Source organism: Cervus canadensis, chromosome 4 (genome assembly GCF_019320065.1).
Source record: "Cervus canadensis isolate Bull #8, Minnesota chromosome 4, ASM1932006v1, whole genome shotgun sequence".
NCBI lineage: Eukaryota > Metazoa > Chordata > Mammalia > Artiodactyla > Cervidae > Cervus > Cervus canadensis.
The window spans coordinates 63344409-63365357 of NC_057389.1; positions in this window are offsets into that span (position 1 = coordinate 63344409).

Genomic DNA, 20949 nt, shown 5'->3' on the forward strand with positions numbered 1-20949 from the left:
CTTCTGTCAAATTTCCTTCTCCTTCACTCTTGTAAGGGCAGTCATCACTGGATTTAAGGCCCACCCAGATAATTCAGGATAAACTCATCTTAAAATCCTTGGTCACAACTTTTTCCGTATAAGGTCATATCCATGGGTTCTGGGGATTAGGACATGGACATATTTCAGGGGCCACTTGTCAGCCCACTATACCTAACGAAGTTCCTCGAAGCCAGTAGGTGCTCAAAAACACGTGTTGAGTGGATGAATGAATCATAACAACAAGAGACACTGCGATCACAGAAACCAGCCAGCTTGCCCCACTGACCCTCACCCTTGATTAGAAATGTTTACCTTCAGGTATCTTTTCCAAGTGAGTGCTGGGCTTGTTGCATTAGCACCTACCTGTACCTGAGGGGTGTGCTTCACCTATCATCCACCATGGCTATCTCTTAGGGCTTCCTTTTGTTCAGGAACCATCTACATCACCCAGGAGGGATGAAAAAGCAGACTCTCAAAGACAGAAGGACGGCAGATGTATCATTTAAGATCTTGAAACAGTATCCACCCAGATAGGTCAGTTGAAGAGGTTTGATGAGAAGACTACTTAAATTAGTATGGGAATGGGAAAGGAAACAAAAAAAGGATAATGAGGTCCCCAGGGGCAAGGTCTTACCAGCTTAGGACCAAAGGGATGGGGGAGCGGGGAAATAATGCTAACAGAGTCCTATGAGAGCTAAACAATGGAGCTTCCTGGCAAGAGCTATAGTCATAAAGTGAGAAGGGAGCAGGGAGAGAAATATACAACATGTCTCTCTTTCCATTTTCTGATCTGCTGGTGTTCTCAATGGGCAGAACTGAATAGGAACCAGAGGAAAGGGGACTTCTAGGTGCTGCCCACAGTCCATAGTGGTCATCCCTTGGGGTACAGAGCCAGGAAGAAGACAAGGCATAGGTCTGGAGGAGACGCAAAGGGAAAAGGACCAGCAGGGCAGCTTGCAAGCAATGACTTCATTTGAAGGGTCAGAGAGGCAGGAGGCAGAAGGCAGCTGTCTCTTTGTCTAAATAAGGGAACAAGTAAGAAACTTCCCTCTCTCCCATGCCATCCTCCCTGCTATCACCACCCTCTATGGAAGCAAGGAGACCACCTCAGTTGTTCCAACACTTGTGACACTGTCGTCACCCTGAAGGTTGGGGACAGGAAGAGCCCAGTCACAGAACCGCCTTTGCCAAAGGCTCTGGAGGGTGTTAAAGTTCAACATTCAAAAAACTAAGATCATGGCATCCAGTCACATCTCTTCATGGCAAATAGATGGGGAAACAATGAAAACATTGACAGACTTTTCTTGGGTTCCAAAATCACTGCAGATGGTGACTTCAGTCATGAAATTAAAAGAACTTGCTCCTTGGAAGAAAAGTTATGACAGACCTAGACTGTGTATTAAAAGCAAAGACATTACTTTGCTAACAAAGGTCCATATGGTCAAAGCTGTGGTTTTTCCAGTAGTCATGTAGAGATGTGAGAGTTGGACCATAAAGAAAGCTGAGCACCAAAGAATTGATGCTTTCACACTGTGATGCTGGAGAAGACTCTTGAGAGTCCCTTGGACTGCAAGATCAAACCAGTCTGTCCTAAAGGAAATCAAGTCTGAATATTCATTGGGACGGCTGATGGTGAAGCTGAAGCACCAATACTTTGGCCACCTGACGCAAAGAGCTGACTCATTAGAAAAGACCCTGATGCTGGGGAAGATTGAGGGCAGGAGGAGATGGGGATGAAAAAGGGCAAGATGGTTGGATGGCATCAGTGACTCAATGGACATGAATTTGAGCACCCTCCAGGAGATGGTGAAGGACAGGGAAGCCTGTAGTCAATGTGCTGTAGTCAATGGGGTCACAAAGAGTCAGACATTGAGCAGCTAAACAACAACTGGAGGGTGAAGATGCTTGTGGAGAGCAGGGGCTGAAGGCCAGCAAGACTTGACAGCAGGCAGGGAGAGGATCTTAGCAGAATCTTTAATTCTACTGTGGGGTTCCCAGATCAGTTCCTGCCCCACCCCGCCACAGGCCTAGGAAAAAAAGGGAACTTTAACCTCTGACTTGCGGGCTGGAGCCAAGGAAAGTATGAGAACTGGACTGGTCTTTCTCAGCACAGCTACAAGTTGAACTCTAGTGACCAGAAGGGCTGTTCCAGCTGAAGGCAGATTCCACATCTCTCCTGGACACCTGGACATCCAACCTGGGCGAACCCTCTCTTTTCCTAGCAAAGAATACTCCTATGGCCCTGGGAAGGACACATTTACCAAGCCCAACACCTTTACCTTTTTCTCACCATTTTATTTTGATAGCTGCTTGAGTTTAGGTCATTTTCTTTTTTCATATTATTTACTGAAAGAAGTATTAACAGAAGTATTAGAAATGGTGGAAAGGATAAGCTGCCTTCCTGTGAAGCAGTCAGATAAGAATAGCTCCGTTCTGTCCTTGGGTCTTCTTTGCATGCTGTTTTGTTTCTTTCTGAGCTGCCGCCAGGCTCTCCTTTCCCTCCTTGTAAGCAGGAGGATGCCGGCTTCACTCTGTTTCCTCTCTGATCCTTGTGAGCTCGTTGGCCCATGCTGCCTTGGGGGCAGGATCTCACTTTATTAAACAGAATAATCAATTAGTTGTATTCACCCTGAACAACATTGTTGGGCAGTTTCTCTTAAGAAAGGGCTTAGTTCTTGTGTCTATTGACAGTTGTATGGGAGGGGCCCCTGTCTGGTGGGAGATCTGCTTTGCCCTCAGTGGTGGTAAACCCTTTGTTCATTGTGAAAAACTCCAGAGGGCCACCATGCGAGTGTGTGCCTACCCCCTAATTTGAGGAATCAAGATGTAAGGCCCAGAGGAGGTGGCATGATAGAAATGAGCCACACATCAAGCTGCAGAAGGGTCTGGGAGAGGACAGAAGTCCCCTAAAGCCCAGGGTCTGGCATAATAGCCCCAGGTCTTAGGAAGCTCTGACAAGCCACCATATTGTTTTTTCACAATGGAAATTCCTTTTGGGTTTTTGATGATTCTATTAGTAAGTAAAACTTGCTCATTGCAGCATTTCAAACACTTCAAGGCTGTGTGATCTTCCAAAAGCCAGTGAAATTTCCTACCTTTCTGTAGGCTGTTAATTCAGCTTACAGAATTAACAAGTTTTGAGAGCTTGCAGGGTATAGTTCCAGATTTTTTAATGTTCATATCATTGTTTTAAAGCTGGTGTCAAACCTTTGCTTGCTTTATCCTATTCTATTTTATTGATACTTCAGAAAATACGGGCAGTCCTGGTTTCCACACATAATGCATTTCTGAAAAAACGTTCAGAAGCTAAATTTGCAAAAGTAAATAATCGACATACATTTTCTAAGGTAATTGCAATTTCAGAAATCTAAATTATTCTGGCATCTCATTCTTCGAATTTGTTCTTATACTTTGCAGTTGAACACAATGTCCACAAGCTTAAGTCCATGAGCAGCAAATCAAGGCTGAAGACTTTCTCCTTGCAGTGTCCCAGTAATTTCTTTGTTTCAATTTTATTAGGCATATGAGACTTTGGCTTCTTGTTGTTAATATCAACATTTTAATTTCTCTTCTTATTATTCATTTTAATGAAACAAAAGGGCATGACACAATAAAAATATTCAAGGATAATTGTACAAACCTGCCTGGCCATGCTCCTTAGCCTGGATTGGGGGCTGGCAGACAGCGCCACCCTGCAGATCTCAAATATGCATCCTTCTGGTGAGTTCTGAAGGTCTGAAGCTGGTACTTGAGTGGTGGCTTAGAGGGTCTCCACGTGTGTTGTATATAAGTGTGGGTGATTCAAAAGTTGAAAGTATGAAGTCAAGGATACCTGTATTGTGAATATCTTTGCAGGCAGTGGAAGCTGACCTAGCTCTTTAGGAAGAACACAAACTTACTGAAAAAGATTGCAGCTCAGAAAGGTGTTGGGGGCCAGAGCACTAGGTCCAGAACTCTGCTTTGAGGAGCAATGGCCAAGGTCATGATACAGAGCTGCCCTGATGAGAAAACGCTACCAGGAAACCCTCGGGGCTGCAGCTGCTGTACTGGGAACTCACAGCACATAACTGGGAACTCACTGGGAACTAGTGCTGTAAAGTACCCCTGCCACTAGCGCTGACCGGACTCTGTCAGATTCTTGCAAGTCCTAAAGCAAGCCATCTCAGGCACTCTCCTCACCAGCAAGATATTAACCCTCTCTGAGCCAGTCTCCTCATTTTCCTTGTGAAAACCTGTGTGGTGTGTCCCTCTGGTAGAACCAGATGGCAACCCTGTGTCCTAGCTCCTGAGCAGTCTGGGAAGTAGGATTTCTGGCTTCTGCCATGAGGAAAGGTATTGGCTCAGCCAAAGAGTTAATTCTGGGTTTCCTGATCTTAATGGAAAGACCCAAATGAACTTTTTGGCCAACCCAATGTTATAGACAGCTGATTCCCAAAACATGAAAAGAATGTTCAAATTTGCTGGGACTACAGAAAAGAAGAAGAAGGAGAGAAGAAGGATAAGAACTGTACAAGTACAAATAGCTATGTTATTCACTCAGCCATGTCTGACTCTTTGCAACCTCATAGATTGTAGTCCACCAGACTTCTCTGTCCAAGGGATTTCCCAGACAAGAATACTGGAGTGGGTTGTCATTTCCTTTTCCAGGGGATCTTCCCTACCCAGGGATTGAACCTGGGTCTCCCGCATTGCAGGCAGATTCTTTACCGTCTGAGCCACCAGGGAAGCCCAACCAATAGCTATAGATTATTTTAAAGTCTGTGTAATATTGCATTTTATGCATATAATTCATTTAGCAAATACTTTACTAGTATATATTCAAATGATTTCTTTTGTTTTTGCTGTTAAAAATCATATTTGCGTATGTGTGTGTATACACACAAGTATACACTAACATGCAAATGTTTGTATACTTTAACTTATTTTTGTAGGATTAATTCTTCAGAGTAGAAGTGCTAGTCACAGGATAGTTAAAATCTTATATTTTGAAATGTATCATGACATTGTCTTCCTAAAATCTTGTTGAAGTGCCTCTCAACAAAGATAGGTCATGTTTAAAGGAGTTATCAAGTTTAGAGAGTTTTGATAATATTCAAATAATTAAAAATTAATCATTAACAATACATGTTTGTACAGGACAGCTTTATTAACCAGAGTATCTAGAATAAATGGAATAGATCCTTGCCCTACTGAGCCTGATGACAGAATGCTCACTGTGCTAGTTATCTGTGGGTCTATACATGGATTTTCATTCTATTATCATGGACACTGTGAAGCTGGGTTTTCGTGATGAGTATTAACTCCAAGTTACTCAATCACCCATAGGGCTGTTACCTATGGTTGTATAGAAATGTATAGACTTACTGACTTTCAGTTCAGTTCAGTCACTCAATCGTGTCCGACTCTTTGCGACCCCATGAATCGCAGCACACCAGGCCTCCCTGTCCATCACCAACTCCAGGAGTCTACCCAAACTCATGTCCATTGAGTCGGTGATGCCATCCATCCATCTCATCTTCTGTCATCCCCTCCTCCTCCCGCCCCCAATCCTTCCCAGCATTAGGGTCTTTTCCAACGAGTCAACTCTTCGCATGAGGTGGCCAGAGTATTGGAGTTTCAGCTTCTACATCAATCCTTCTAATGAACACCCAGGGCTGATCTTTAGGATGGACTGGTTGGATCTCCTTGCAGTCCAAGGGACTCTCAAGAGTCTTCTCCAACACCGCAGTTCAAAAGCATCAGTTCTTTGGTCCTCAGCTTTTTTCACCGTCCAACTCTCACATCCATACATGACTACTGGAAAAACCATAGCCTTGACTAGATGGACCTTTGCTGGCAAAGTAATGTCTCTGCTTTTAAATATGCTATCTAGGTTGGTCATAACTTTCCTTCCAAGGAGTAAATGTCTTTTAATTTCATGGCTGCAGTCACCATCTGCAGTGATTTTGGAGCCCCCCAAAATAAAAGTCATCCACTGTTTCCCCATCCATTTCCCATGAAGTGATGGGACCAGATGCCATGATCTTAGTTTTCTGAATGTTGAGCTTTAAGCCAACTTTTTCAGTCTCCTCCTTCAATTACTGACTTCAGGAGGTGCTATTTCACAATGTAGTCTACGGAAGTTTTCACCCCTACCTGCACCCTGGAGTTGTGCAGTAGATAACCTGCACAACAGTACACAGCACCCCTGCCAACCAAAGCAAAAGGAGTCACTTGGAAATCTTCCCCATATTTCTTTTGGACTCTTAATTCATTTATCTAAGGCAACTGATTATGAAACATTAAGCCCGTTTCCTTTCCTGGGCAATGAGGCAGCTATGGTGACAGTTCCTAAGTACATAAGAAATGCATCTTGAATTCTGTGACATTTTACATTCCCTACTCTGCCCAGTGGCCAATGGCTTCTTCTTCCAAGTGACATATTGATTGTACATACAGGCATGGTGACTCTGACTGTGTTCAGTGTTTTGAGCTCATCATCTGTTATCCCATTCTTATTGTCATCCTAGGCCCAGACAGTATCAAATTGGAAGCAGTAGTGTAGAAAATTATGAACAAATCAAAAAAGACTACAGCTGTGAAATGAATCAGGCCATCACTCCACATTTAGTATTTCCCCTGATATAAACACTTTGCTTCTTTCTTCACCCTGTTAGGAGGTCTCAGAGCCAGGAGTGGGCTGGGATAATTAGAGCTAAACTCTGACCTTGCTTTGGAGTTGGGTACAAGGTGTCCCTGAAAGCGGCAGATTCTGCTGTCCTAGAAAACCTGTCACATCTTCGAGGCTATGGGTGGCTCACCAGGGTGTGACAGCCAGGAAGCTGGGATTGACACTTGGTGATTTATGTGACTATGAGTGGCAATTTCACTCTTACAGGGCACTGGGGATGGCCCCTTCCCCCAGGCTTTATGAGACTGTCATTAATCACAGCCCTCCAGGTGGATCTGTGACCAAGGGGATAATGAGAGGATGCCATGTTGCTAGTTGGCACAAATGTAGGTGCTGCTCCGTTAGGGTGGATAATTTCATGCACCAGCAGAGGGAGAAGCCTTAATGAATGGCATGTGGGTCAGGCACACCTTGTCCCTGTGATAACCGTAGGCTCCTCTGTCACGGCACTGTGCCTGTTGTCACTTTTGTGTTTGTTTACCATACCCGTGGTGGATGTGCATGGGGCCTGCCTTTTAATGTTAATCAGAACCAGTGCAGATTCTTTCTTCCTGTTCTAAAAAGTGAAAAAGTGAAGTCGCTCAGTCGTGTCCGATTCTTTGTGACCCCATGTACTATAGACTGCCAGGCTCCTCCATCCATGGGATTTTCTAGGCAAGAGTACTGGAGTGGGTTGCCATTTCCTTCTCCATCTAAAAAGTCAGTTCTGACTCTTTTTTTCCTGGCTTACCAAGAGTCTGGGCAAAGATGGGGATGGAGAATGTGCCTGTGGGAAAGATCACCGTGGGTAGTGTGGCCACTGTTGTCTCTTCTCCAGGCTCAGCCCTGGACTGGGAGCACACGAGGTTGTAGATGGAAGCCTGTGAGACCCTCTGCACCTGGGTGGTCAGAGATAATGCGGTGCAGGGTAGGGCTGGAGGCTCTGGCCACTTCCTCAGATGGTCCCAGGAAGGGGAGCTCGCCCCTTCCTCCTCCAGGGATGTGGCCCTACCTGGAACTTGCTGACCTGACTTGGAGTTCTGGGTCTGCTTTGGAAGCAGAGGAAGTTCTGAGGACAGGATGAGGGCCTCTCTCGGGGAAGGAGCTGAGGCTGTTGGAAATCTGCCTGGGAAATCTCTCCCCTCTCCAGGGTCACCCTATGAGCCCCACATACCTTCTCTGTTGACTTAGGGCTGGGGAAAACCTGACGACCGGTCATAGAGCCTCCCCTCTCTGACACTCAGGATCCCTATATATATATTTAATCATCCACTCAACAAATATTGAGGGATCTATTGCCACACAGGTCTAGGGATTGAGGATATACTAAGGAACAAAAGAGATACATGTCCAGCCCTCGTGGAGCTCACATTCCAGTGGGGAGAGAGGGTTGAAAGCAAAACATATAGTATGTTGAAAGATGATAAGTGCTATGGGAGAAAAATAGAGCAGAGAACAGGGGATGGGGCATGTTTGGGTGGGGAAGGGTTGAAATTTTAAGTAGGCTGATCAGGAAAGGCCTTGTGAAGAAGCAGAGCCCTGTGGAAAAGGAGGGAGCCAGTGGGGGTCAGGAAGGCAGCCTCAGGCAGGTGCGTGCCTGGAGTGTTCCGCAAGGCCAGTGCAGCCGCAGCTGAGTGAACAAGGAGGACGGAAGAGAGACTCACATCAGAGAGATGACAGGCTGATTGTATAGGGTCTTATAGGCTCTCATGAGGACTTGGGGTTTTCCTTGAAGTGAAATGAGAAGTCTTTGGGGCAGGGGGTCAGACTGGCATGGTCCAACTGATATTTAAGAGGAAGCTCTAATTCCAGTTTTGAGAATAGTCTATGGTGGGGTCAGGTTGGGGGAAGGGAAGCAAGTGCTCGTGATGTAGCTGAGAGTTGGTGGTGGCCTGCGACAGTGCTGGGTGGCTGTGAAGGCAGTGATATGCTGAGAAAGTGAAGCTGAAAAAAAATTTGCTATTTATGTCAGAGTGTTCTGCCTATGTTTTCCTCTAAGAGTTTTATAGTGTCCAGGCTTACATTTAGGTCTTTGATCTATTTTGAGTTTATTTTTGTGTATGGTGTTAGGGAGTGTTCCAGTTTTATTCTTCTACATGTAGCTGTCCAGTTTTTCCAGCATAACTTATTGAAGAGACTGTCTTTTCTCCATTGTATATTCTTCCTCCTTTGTCATAGATTAGGTGTCCATAGGTGCCTGGGTTTATCTCTGGGCTTTCTATCCTGTTCTGTTGATCTATAAAAACAAAAATAAACAAATGGGACCTAATTAAACTTAAAAGCTTCTGCATAGCAAAGGAAACTATAAACAAGACAAAAAGACAACCCTCAGAATGGGAGAAAATACTTAACAAAGTAACTGACAAGGGATTATGCTCCAAAATGTACAAACAGCTCAATACAGATCAATATTAAAAAAAAAACCCAAATAACCCAAACAAAAAATGGGTGGAAAACCTATATAGACGCTTCTCTGAAGAAGACATAAAGATAGCCAACAGGTACCTGAAAATATCCTCAACATTGCTAATTATTAGAGAAAAACAAATCAAAAACTACAATGAAGTATCACTTCATACCAGTCAGAATGGCCATCATGAAAAAAATCTACAAACAATAAATACTGGAGAGGGTGTGGAGAAAAAGGAATCCTCTTGCCCTGTTGGTGAGAATATAAATTGATACAGCCGCTATGGAGAACAGCATAGAGGTTCCTTAAAAAACTAAAAATAGAATTACCATAAGACCTAGAAATCCCACTCCTGGGCTATACTCAGGGAAAACCATAATTTAAAAAGATGCACACACTCCAGTGTTTATTGCAGCACTATATACAATAACCAGGACATGGAAGCAAGCAACCTAAATGTCCCTCAACAGAGGAATGGATAAAGAAGATGTGGTGTACACACACACACACACACACACAGGAATATTACTCAGCCATAAAAACGAACAAAACTGCAATTTGCAGAGGTGTGGTTGGACCCAGGGACCGTCATACAGAGTGAAGTTAAGTCAGAAAGAGAAAAACAAATATTGTATAATGTCACTTATATGTGGAATCTAGAAAACTGGTATAGATAGATTTATTTGCAAAGCAGAAATACACAGTTGTAGAGTACAAATGTATGAATACCAAGTGGGGAAGAGAGGTGGGATGAATTGGGAGATTGGGGTTGACATATATACGCTACTGTGTTTGAAATAGGTAAGTAATGAGAACCTATTGTATAGCACAGGGAACTCAAAGTTCTGTAGTGACCTAAGTGGGAAGGAAATCCAAAAAAGAGTGGACATATGTATATGTACAGCTGATTCACTTTGCTGCGCAGCAGAAACTAACACAACACTGTAAAGTAATTATACTGCAATAAAGATTTGCTGATGGATTCAATTGGGATGTAAGAGAAAGAAAAGAGCTGTAGGTGACTTCAGCGTTTTGGACTGAACAACTGAAAGGATGGGGTTACCATGTTGAGATCTGAGGAAGACTGAGTAGAGAAAATTCAACTTTGAAGAAAGAAAAGTCGGGAATCAGACTGAACTCATTAAATTTGAGATGCCCTTCAGCTATTCAGAGGCCCCACCTGGTGGCTCAGAGGTAAAGAATCTGCCTGCAATGCAAGAGACCCAAGTTCAATCCCTGGGTCGGGAAAATCCCCTGGAGAAAGGAATGGCTATTCACTCCAGTATTCTTGCCTGGAGAATTCCATGGACAGAGGAATCTGGTAGGCTAGAGTCCATGGGGTCACAAAGAGTCAGACATGACTGAGCAACTAATACTTTCACTTTCAGCTACTCAAGGAGAGTAGCTCAGGGTGGGCTATATAGGAGACTGGAGTTCAAGAGGATGGTCTCCAGGCTAAAATGATAGGAGTTTCAGAGTTGGCAGCTTGCACAGGTAATAAAAGCCATGCACTGGAAGAGCTCCTGAACACAGCGAGTAAAGGTACTGAAGAGCAGAGATCCCAGGAATAGGACCCAGAGCACGTCAGCATTTAGAGGGAGGAGACACAAATAGAAACAAGCATAACAGATCAAGCAGGAATGGCCAGGGCGGGACAGAGAAACCCAGAGAGTGACATCCTAAAAATGGAGTGGAGGAAATATGGCTAAGGCAAGCAGGTGATGAGCTGTGTCCAGTTCTGCTGATCACTGGACTGCACGTTCATGAGCGCAGGGACTCTTCCTACATTATTCTATGCTTGATGCCCAACTCCTAAACTAGGACCTGGCACAGAAAAGATGCTCAACAATTTGTTGAATGAATAAGTAAGTCAAGTAGGATGAGGACTGATAATTTACCACTGGATGTAGCAACATAGAGGTGACCTCACAAGAGCCATTTCAGTGGTGTAAGGATGAATGCTTACTGAGGTGGGTTCCGAGGGAGAAGAAGTGCAGGCACGGGACAGAACTGAAAAGTGAGCTTCTAGCTGGAGAAAATACAACATTAAGTCCAGTCTGTCTTGTCACATCACTAATAGGGTCAGTGTCCAAGAGCCTGGCTTTCACCTTGTCACTGCAGCTCCTCAACAGAATAAAGCCCAAACTGCCCTGACACAATCCAGTTGCCATCCTTCTTTTTTGCTATCCTTAATACCTTTCTTTTCCAGTCAAACAATGTAGATCCCAGATGCCTTATGAACTGTGTAACCATCAGTAAGTCACTTAACCTTTCTGAGCCTCAGTTTCCTCATCTGTATAATAAGGATAATTATGGTATTCAAGGGGTTGTTAGGGAATTAAGCACTAGTGTTCAGTTGATATTCAATAAGTAGCAATAATTTTTATTCCTATTTTTGCACATTTGCTTGTGCTAGGTCCACCCCCCACCCATAGTCCATCTGTTAAAGTCTGCTCCAAGATCCTATTCGAGACTGTCTGTTCATTTATGCATAGCTATAATAATAATAATAAGAGCAAATATTTACACAGCACTTAGTCCTTACTAAATGAGTGCTTTGTACATATGAACTCATTTAATTCTCAGAGCAACCCTGGATAGCAGGTTGTGTTATTGTTCCTACTTTGTAGAAAAGGAAATCAAGGTAGAGTGGTTAGATGCCTTGTCTCAGGTTGCACAGCTCTCAGGGGGAACAGTAAGGTTGTTTCAATCATCCTCTCTTCAGAAAACCTTTGTCTAGTGTGCACTGTGAGCCAGGCCCTGTGCCAGACACTGGTGGTTTTGAAATGCAAAAGATTCTGCTGTGTTCTTGAGGAGCCCTCAGCATGGCCTTCCTGACTACTTAGGGCAAAGGAACATCTGTTGAATTCCTATAGCCTTTACTGCCTATCCCATTCATGAAGTGTGAAGGTTGCTGAACATTACTCTGATGTACAAACCTGCAAGCTCCTAGAGCCATGCTAGTGGGCATAAAATAGTATCTTATTTTGATTTGCATTTCCCTAATGGCTAAGAATGTTGAGCATCTTTTCATGTGCTTTTTGGCTATTTATATATCTTCTCTAGATAAATGTCTATTCAAGTTCTTTTTCTGTTGTTGAGTTGTGAGGGTTACTTATATTTTTCTGTTATCCCCTTATCAGATATACGATTTAAAAATATTTTCCCCATTCTGCTTTTGCTGCTAAGTCGCTTCACCCATGTCCGACTCTGTGCGACCCCACAGACAGCAGCCCACCAGGCTCCCCCATCCCTGGGATTCTCCAGGCAAGAATACTGGAGTGGGTCACCATTACCTTCTCCTGGTTGTCTTTTTACTTCCTGATAATGTTCTTTGATACATGGAAGGTTTAAATTTTGATAAATTCCAATTTTTCTGTTTTTCTTCTGTTGCTCATGCTTTTGGTATCATATCTAAGAATCCATCTCTAAATCCAAGGTCATGAAAATTTACCCCTATGTTTTCTTCTGAAAGTTTATGGTTTAAGCTTGTATTTATGACCAACCTAGACAGCATATTAAAAAGCAGAGACATTACTTTGTCAACAAAGGTCCGTCTAGTCAAGGCTATGGTTTTTCCAGTAGTCATGTATGGATGTGAGAATTGGACTATAAAGAAAGCTGAGCGCAGAAGAATTGATGCTTTTGAACTGTGGTGTTGGAGAAGATTCTTGAGTCCCTTGGACTGCAAGGAGATCCAACCTATCCATCCTAAAGGAAATCAGTCCTGGGTGTTCATTGGAAGGACTGATGTTGAAGCTGAAACTCCAATACTTTGGCCACCTGATGTGAAGAGCTGACTCATTGGAAAAGACCCTGATGCTGGGAAAGATTGAAGGCAGGAGGAGAAGGGGACAACAGAGGTTGGATGGCATCACCAACTCAATGGACATGAGTTTGGGTAGACTCCGGGAGTTGGTGATGGACAGGGAGGCCTGGCGTGCTGCGATTCATGGGGTCTCAAAGAGTCGGACACAACTGAGTGACTGAACTGAACTAGGTCATGTATCAATTTTGAGTTGACTTTTTGTATGGAGTTAGATAGGGGTCCAAATTCATTCTTTTGTATGTGAAAATCCAATTGTCCCAAGTGCCACTTGTTGAAGAGACTGTTCTTCATTAAATAGTCTTGGTTTTCTTGATTAAAATCAGTTGGCCATAGATGTATGTTCCTGGACTCTCAGATCTATTCCATTGGTCTATATTTCTGTCTTTTTTCCAGTACCACACTGTTTTGATTATTGTAGTTTTGTAGTAAGTTTTGAATTTGGGAAGTGGGAAACCTCAAACTTTGTTTTCCCTCCAGTCTTCTTTTTCAAGATTTTGCTTTGACTTTTTAGGAACCCTTGAAAAGCTTTTTCAATAAATGACATGGGGCAATTTGACAAGCTTAAAGGAAACAAAAAGAATGTCAATCTAAGTGTCAGACCTTGAATGAAAATTATCTCACAATGAGGATTGACTTAAATGTAAAACTATTAAACTTTTATTTTAAAAACAGAAAAATCTTTGACCTCTGAGAGTTAGAAAGTGAAAATGTTAAGTTGCTCAGTCATGTCTGACTCTGTGCAGCCCCATGGACTGTAGCCTGCCAGGTTCCTCCATCCAAGGGATTTCCAGGCAAGAATACTGGAGTGGGTTGCCATTGCCTTCTCCAGGAGAAATTCCTGATCCAGGGATCAAACCCAGGCCTCCTGCATTACAGACAGGATTTTTTACTGTCTGAACCACCAGAGTGAGCCTTAGACTTGATATATATAAAAAAAATCTGTAACAAGGAAAAACTGATAAACTTTACCGCATCAAAATTAAAATTGTTTGCTCTGCAAAAGACTCTATGAAAAGGATGAAAAGACAAGCTAGAGACTAGAAAAATATATTTTCAAACCACATGTTCACAAAAGACTAATATTTAGAATGTATAAAGAACTCTTAATATTCAACAGTAAAAACAAGCAACCTCAAGAAATCCAATTAGAAAATGGCCTAAAGACGTTTCAATAAGGAGAATATACAGATGACAACTAAGAACATGAAAAGATGTTCAACATCCCTATTCACTAGGGTAATGTAAGTTAAAACCACAATGCGGTAGCGCTACACACCTATCAGAATGACTAAAACAAAAAATAGTGACACCAGTAATGTAGGTAGAGAAACAGAATCATTCATGTATTGTTGTAACATGCTATAGTCACTCAGGAACAGTTTGATCATTTCTTGAAAAGCTAAACATGCAACTATCAGCCAAACCAGCAATTGTACTCATGGGCATTTATCTCAGAAAAATGAAAATTTATGTTCCTATATAAACCTGTATACAAATGTTAATAGCAACTTTACTTGTAATAGACAAAAATGGAAACAACCCAGGCAGCTAAGCAACTGTGGTGCTTCCATGCCATGGAATACTACTCAGGAATACAGAGGAACAACTATTGATATGTCAAACAATTTGAATGAATCTCAAGGTAATTATGCTGACCGGAAAAAAAGCCAATTCCAAAGGTTAAATATTGTATCCTTCTCTTTGTGTAACATTCTTGAAGTGACAAAACTATAGAAATGAAGACAGAGTAGCGGTTGTCAGGGGTTAGAGATAAGGAGTGAGGGACAGAAGGGCGGGTGGGAGGTGTGGCTATAACAGGACCACAAGAGGGGTCCCTGTGCTGGTGGAGAGACTGTGTATCTTGACAGCAACAATATCAGTATGTGGTTGTGATACTGGACAAAGGTCTTACAAGATATGTGAGAAAGAAGTGGTAAGTGACAAAGATGTATCATTGGGGGAAACCAGGTAAAATGTACACAAGATTGCTGTGCATTATTCCTTACAACTGTACGTGAATCTCCAATTATTTAAAAATGAAAGGTTTAATGAAAAAACAAAAAGTGCTACATTATTTAATTTTTCCGTTTATAATGAAAGACTACAAGCCTGCTGGTGTGCGACATGTGAGCACACACAGTGGTTAGAGGGATGTCAGATGAGGACACTTATTTTTCCATCACTCAGTTTATCTCTTGGCTGAACTGCTGGGATGGTCGAGACTGTTACATTTTAAATTGTTTTTCTTCTTAGTCAAATATGTTTGATTTGTGCCTATAATAGATTGCGTTTAAAGACCAGAAACATAAGGAACCCGATGATGAAATACAAGATAATTAAGAGCAAAAAATGGCAAAACTGTAATCCTACTTCAAAATTACCTTCCCCAATCTGAAAATTGCATTCATCTGATAAAAAAAAAAAATCCTTATATGGAGCATCAAGATGTCCTTGGTACTTCAAAAACAGTGTGAAGAGGAGAAAATAGAGTAACAATTATACCCAATTTGGCTTTTCATTTATTGAGAATAAAGGGTCTACCCACACCCACAATGAAGCTATTTGTAGAGTGCTTGCAAATAGCGGCCTAGAATCTGTCCCCTCTTGTCATTTATAAGCAAAACATAGAAATTATAAAAATAAACCAGTAGTGTTTTTAGCATAAAATACCATAATTTCAGACATAAATTCTTGGAAAACAGCTTTTGCTTGTACTGGTGCTGCGTCATGGAGTTAAGTCTCAAAGTATTTTTAGTGTACATACATTCTCCAAGCCAGATTTGACGTATCACTTTTTAGTATATTTATTCAGTATAATGTAGAAAATTGTGCTTTCTCTTATATAATTTTAAAAGAGTTAATTGTGTATTTGTTGTTAAATAATACAAAGTGGACATTTGTCTGTAACGAGTACATATTATAAATATTATTAATGAATGCATTAAAACAAACTGTAGCATACAATACTTAATATGATACTCTTAAATAATTTGAAGGTTAAAATCACTTCTTTGTCACATACCACAGAAAAATGGCAAAAAGCAGTTTAAAATTTTTTGAAGACAGTGAAAGGCATTTGCAAGTCACATATGGCTGGGCAGTGCGGTGGGTGTGCATGCATTTGTCAGCTTTAAAGTATCCTGAACACATCAGCTGTTAAGTGCCCACTGGCACTTATCTAGGGCAATTAGGAAATGAGGGTCCTGGTTAATGACATGTTCTCCATAACTGAAAATTACTATAGGTGTGAGCACTGGACTGGGGTCAAGAGACTTCAGTCTTTCACTAGCCTGGGGTTCTTGGACAAATTAAGTGGGATGATGACAATATTAACAGACACTCATCTCCCATGGCGGGCTTCCCAGGTGGCGCAGTGCAAGAGAATCTGTCTGCCAGTGCAGGAGACACAAGAGAACGTGGGCTCGATCCCTGGGTCAGGAAGATCCCCTGGAGTACGAAATGGCAACCCACTCCAGTATCCTTGCCTGGAAAATTCCATGAACAGAGGAAGGAGCCTGGTGGGCTACTGTCCATGGGGTCGCAAAAGAGTCGGGCATGACTGAGCACACATACATGCATCTCCTATGGTGAGTGTCTAAAGCCAATCAAATCAGCTTTTATTTACATTTTAGCTTCTTTCTCATTTGGTATGTTTTCTACTCTAAGTAACAGAAAGCCAAACTCAATCGGTTTAAGTCGTGAGGAAAATAGAAAACTAGAATTTAGGGCAGCCTCAGAGTTGGTTATTTTAGCAGCTCATTTCAGCAGTACATGAAGGTCCTAGGTTCCTTCCTGTGTTCTGCCATCATTCATGGCCCACAAGGCTTCTCTCAGGGTCACAGGATGGTGGACATGGGTCTAGGAGACCCTGTAGGTCATAAGGGTATCAAGAGAGAAAAGCAGTACTATCTCCTCTGGTGCATTTCTTTATCTCCCCAGCTGCCTTTCTCTCACCTCTCCTTGGCCTGCACTGGGTCCCCTGCTCACTCACCCCTTGACCAGATTCCAGCAGAGAGAATGGGAGCTCCATGATGGACTTAGACCGTGCCGAACACAACGGACATTCCTCAGTCAGAGAAGAGAGAAAGACAGTGTGTTTGGTTGTGATATGACAGTGGTTTACGGTGAGAACAAGTAAGTACACATACCAATAGGTTCAGAACAAAAGGTCTTCTAGGCACTGCTTTGTAGAACATGACTTCTGAGATCTGGATTAGCTGCCAAGAGTTTAGACACTCTGTGCCACTGATGCAGAATTGTGTCGTGATTGTGAGGGCATGCTTGATCACGTCCAAGCTCTGCCATTTGCTAGACAGATTGCCTGAGATAAGCTGTGTACCTTCTCTAACTTTAACTTATAAACCGGGGATCTTATGGAGTTAGCTGTTGGGAGAATTAGGTAAAACAACATGTATGAAGGATCAGGCCCAGTGCTTAGTGCATAACTGGCAATCAATGAACATTCGATGATGGTGTGATGCAGTGATGACCATGAGCTGATGTGACCTTGTACTTCTCAACAGCTGACTAGTTGTTTTTCCTGCTTTCACTCTTCTGTCAGCCAGTATCCCCTCTAGCCATCTATTCTCCATAGAGCATCCAGAGTGATCTGTTAAAAACATATAGAAGATCATGTCATTCTCCTCAAAACCCTCTCATGGCTCCCATTACACCTTAAATCAGATCTAAAGTCATTGTGCATCACAGCCTAGAGTGCCCATATGGTCTGGCTCTTGCCTAGCTCTCTGCCTTCTTCAGCAACATGACCTATATCCCTCTGCTTTGCTGTGTTGGTCTGACTCACATCAAGCCAGATCCTACATCATATTTTTTATGCCCGTTGTGCCTTCAGCCTGAAAACTCTCCCCACTAAATCGTCTCACATCTTGTCCCCTCATTTATTCATGTCTGTGCTCTAAGCACCTCCTCAGAGAGATCTTTGTCATTTGCCCTCTTAAGAACAATTACCACACTCTGAGTTACTCTTCCTCTTAGCCTGGATTGTCTAGAACAGGGGTCCCCAACCTCTGAGATCTAATGCCTGCCAATCTGAGGTGGAGCTGATGTAATGATAATAGAAACAAAGTGCACTAAAAATGTACTGTGCTTGAATCATCCTGAAACCATCACTCCCTCATGGTCCATGGAAAAAGCTGTCTTCCACAAAACTGGTCCCTGTTGCCAAAAAGGTTGGGGACCACTGGTCTAGAAAACAACCTGAAACAAAAGCTCACATGCTGATACCTGACTGAGGAGGGATACAGTCTCAGGGAAGCAGGAACAAGGAAGAAGAAAGACAAAATACTGAATGGGCTGCAGCTTTGCAATCACTGTAGCTGAGGGCTTGGTCTCCAAGGATGTCTTGAGATGAGGCATAGAGCTCTCTGCATCTCTGTACAGATCATCCAGGAAAGGAAGGAAGAATTGATCTGCTGGCTCCCTCCTGCACCCCATCTCCCACTGGTCAGGTCCACCCACCCCTGAGGCAGATCCCCACCCCCACTCCACCCCGACCTCTATGATGTAGTGAGTAGCCCCCCAGGTAGCCTCTGGGGAAGCCAGAGCTGCAGGGCTCCAGTCTGACCAATGCCAGTATTTCTTTGTCAGTTGTTGCCACACACAGGGCATCTTGATCTGAGCTGCTGGCAATAGCAGCAGAGGCACCTGGCTCTAAGAATATGCGAACAGTACAGAGCAGTTGATCAGGCCACTCTGGCCAGGAAGCAAGGCAAGTAGCCAAAGTCCTGGGGGAGCACGGGGGCAGAGAGGTCAGCATGCCCGCTCAGGTTTGAGCAGTGTACAAACCAAGTCCAGCGCCATCTGATACATCCTCATCCTGCTTAGCTCTCTACATAACACTGAGGATGACCTGCCATAATATTGCATATCCATTTGAATGAAGCAGATATTCAAACGGATGAAATCTCCGTAAGTACAAGCTCATCTTTGCCAGTGATCCCCTTCTCAGACAGTCATGCTATTTACCATCCTCTACTAGTGAGTTGGAAAATGGGGTCATGACAAAAATATCCCTTGTGATTAAAGGATGTTGGCCCCTCCCTTGGCTCTCCTACTGCGTTGCCTCTTTCACCTTGCTTTCTAATCCTAGTACACATGCTGCTTTGTGGCCTTCTCATCTCAGATGGTCCGTGTGCACATGGAATTCTGAGAGTAGCTGAGCTTCATTTCCTCTTGTCATCAGTGCCTTTCTTAGGCCCCTTGTACCATCAATCTGGGCCCTGGGAGTTCGGTGGGACTTCTGTCTCTGGAACAGTACTATGGTGAAGGGTTTTGGTTCTCATCTCCCTCCGCTCTCTCCAGTCACAAGTCCCTTTCCATCACTACATCTTCTCATTCATCCCACCTTCTTAATTAAAATTCCAACCCTATACCAATTCATTGCCTTGAAAAATTTCCCAAATCAGTTCTCTCCCAAATGAATACCTTATCTCCATGCTGACTCCCTTTCTCCCTAAATCAGAGTTTAAAATAATTATTTCTGAGTGTGATTTTAGGTCTAGGATTTTGAATTTGGTGTCTCCACTGCCTTAACTTCTAGATGACAATGAATCATCACTTAAGAATTAATATTAGACTTAAGGGAAGCCTTTCATGTCACAGCTTTAGATCCGAGTAGGCCTAACTTCTAGCAAAATAAAGGCATCGACTTGCAGAATTGAAAATGCTCTCAGAAGCTCACTGAGTATGACTGCCTCCCCCTCCACCCTCTCCCAAACCCCCTCTTAAGAGCTGAGGAAACAAGCCAAGGAAAGGTAGGATTCATCCTGACTCACACAGCCAGAGAGGGACAGAGGCAGGCCAGGGACCCAGTCTTTTTGCCTCTCTGACCAGGGCTCTCCTAAGATCCAGACTGCTTCTTCAGTCAACTACATAGTTTGGTTTGAAGATTTACTAAGACATTTCTGGGGAGGAAGCAGAATGTTAAATTATGCAAGACAAGGAATACTGTTCCCTGCCTATTCCCACCTTCTAATGTGACTTCCTGGTCTGGCTTCTGATGGGTATTTCTGGGGACTGTCTGATTTGCCCAAGGTGGACTTGGGACAGAGTAACTTTTGGTAGAATCTGATCCTTCTGATCCCCACAGCTGTGTGTCATCTCTGAGTATCTAATGTGCAGCTGCAATCTGAAATGACCTGTAGGAGACACCATTATTTGGCAGCAGTTTTTAGTCATATGGTTGTGGTTTTGTTAAGATTAGAGACAGAAAAAAGTTTTAAAACTGGCAAAGTAAAACCCCTAATACACATTGGGGATTTTTAAACTTCCTGATCTGGTAAAAAAAAAAACAAAACACACTGATAAGTTTCTCTTGTGTGTCTCTGAGTCTGCCTGGGAAGTAATCTGAATTTATGTTGCTTTTAAATTTTTTCCTTTCAAACTTGCTGAATTGTATGATTTCAACATTTAAGCATCACAGTTGGCTACTGAGAATCATCAGTGTGCTTGCAAGTCCTGAAACAAGATTTCAGGGGAATTCTGAAATTCTATGTGTAAAATCTAGCCCATTTTCCAAGTTGGGGAGTATTATTAAACCAAGAATTGCTCTGAGAGGTGAAAGCACAGAGCAACTGAAAGAAGTGTCAAGGTCTGCTGGCATCTGATGCTGCCTCCCTGAAGGCTTGTTTTATTTCGTCATTCACACTTCACCTTTTTTATTCCAAGGTGACTTTTAATTCCAGTCTTATTTTATGCACAGTAGTCACAATAGCTCACTTCAGATGTTAGCATTATCTCTAAGGGATATTCCAAACATCAGATTTGCAGCAGCTACATTTCTCTGCTTCTGTAGGAAGTGAAGAAAGTTTATGGAAGTCCAGTCCCTGCATTAAAGGGAGCTATTTCTGATCTCAGTCGATCTACAGACCCTGACTTACATATGACCCTGAATTATTAAAAAACACATACCCCAAGGCCTGCCTTGGTTATGTAACAGGGTCACTAGGCTGACTCAGGGACTTTGTGTTCAGAGCTGAGAACAGAAACTGGCTTTTCCAAACGCCTCAAAGTCTGGGAAGG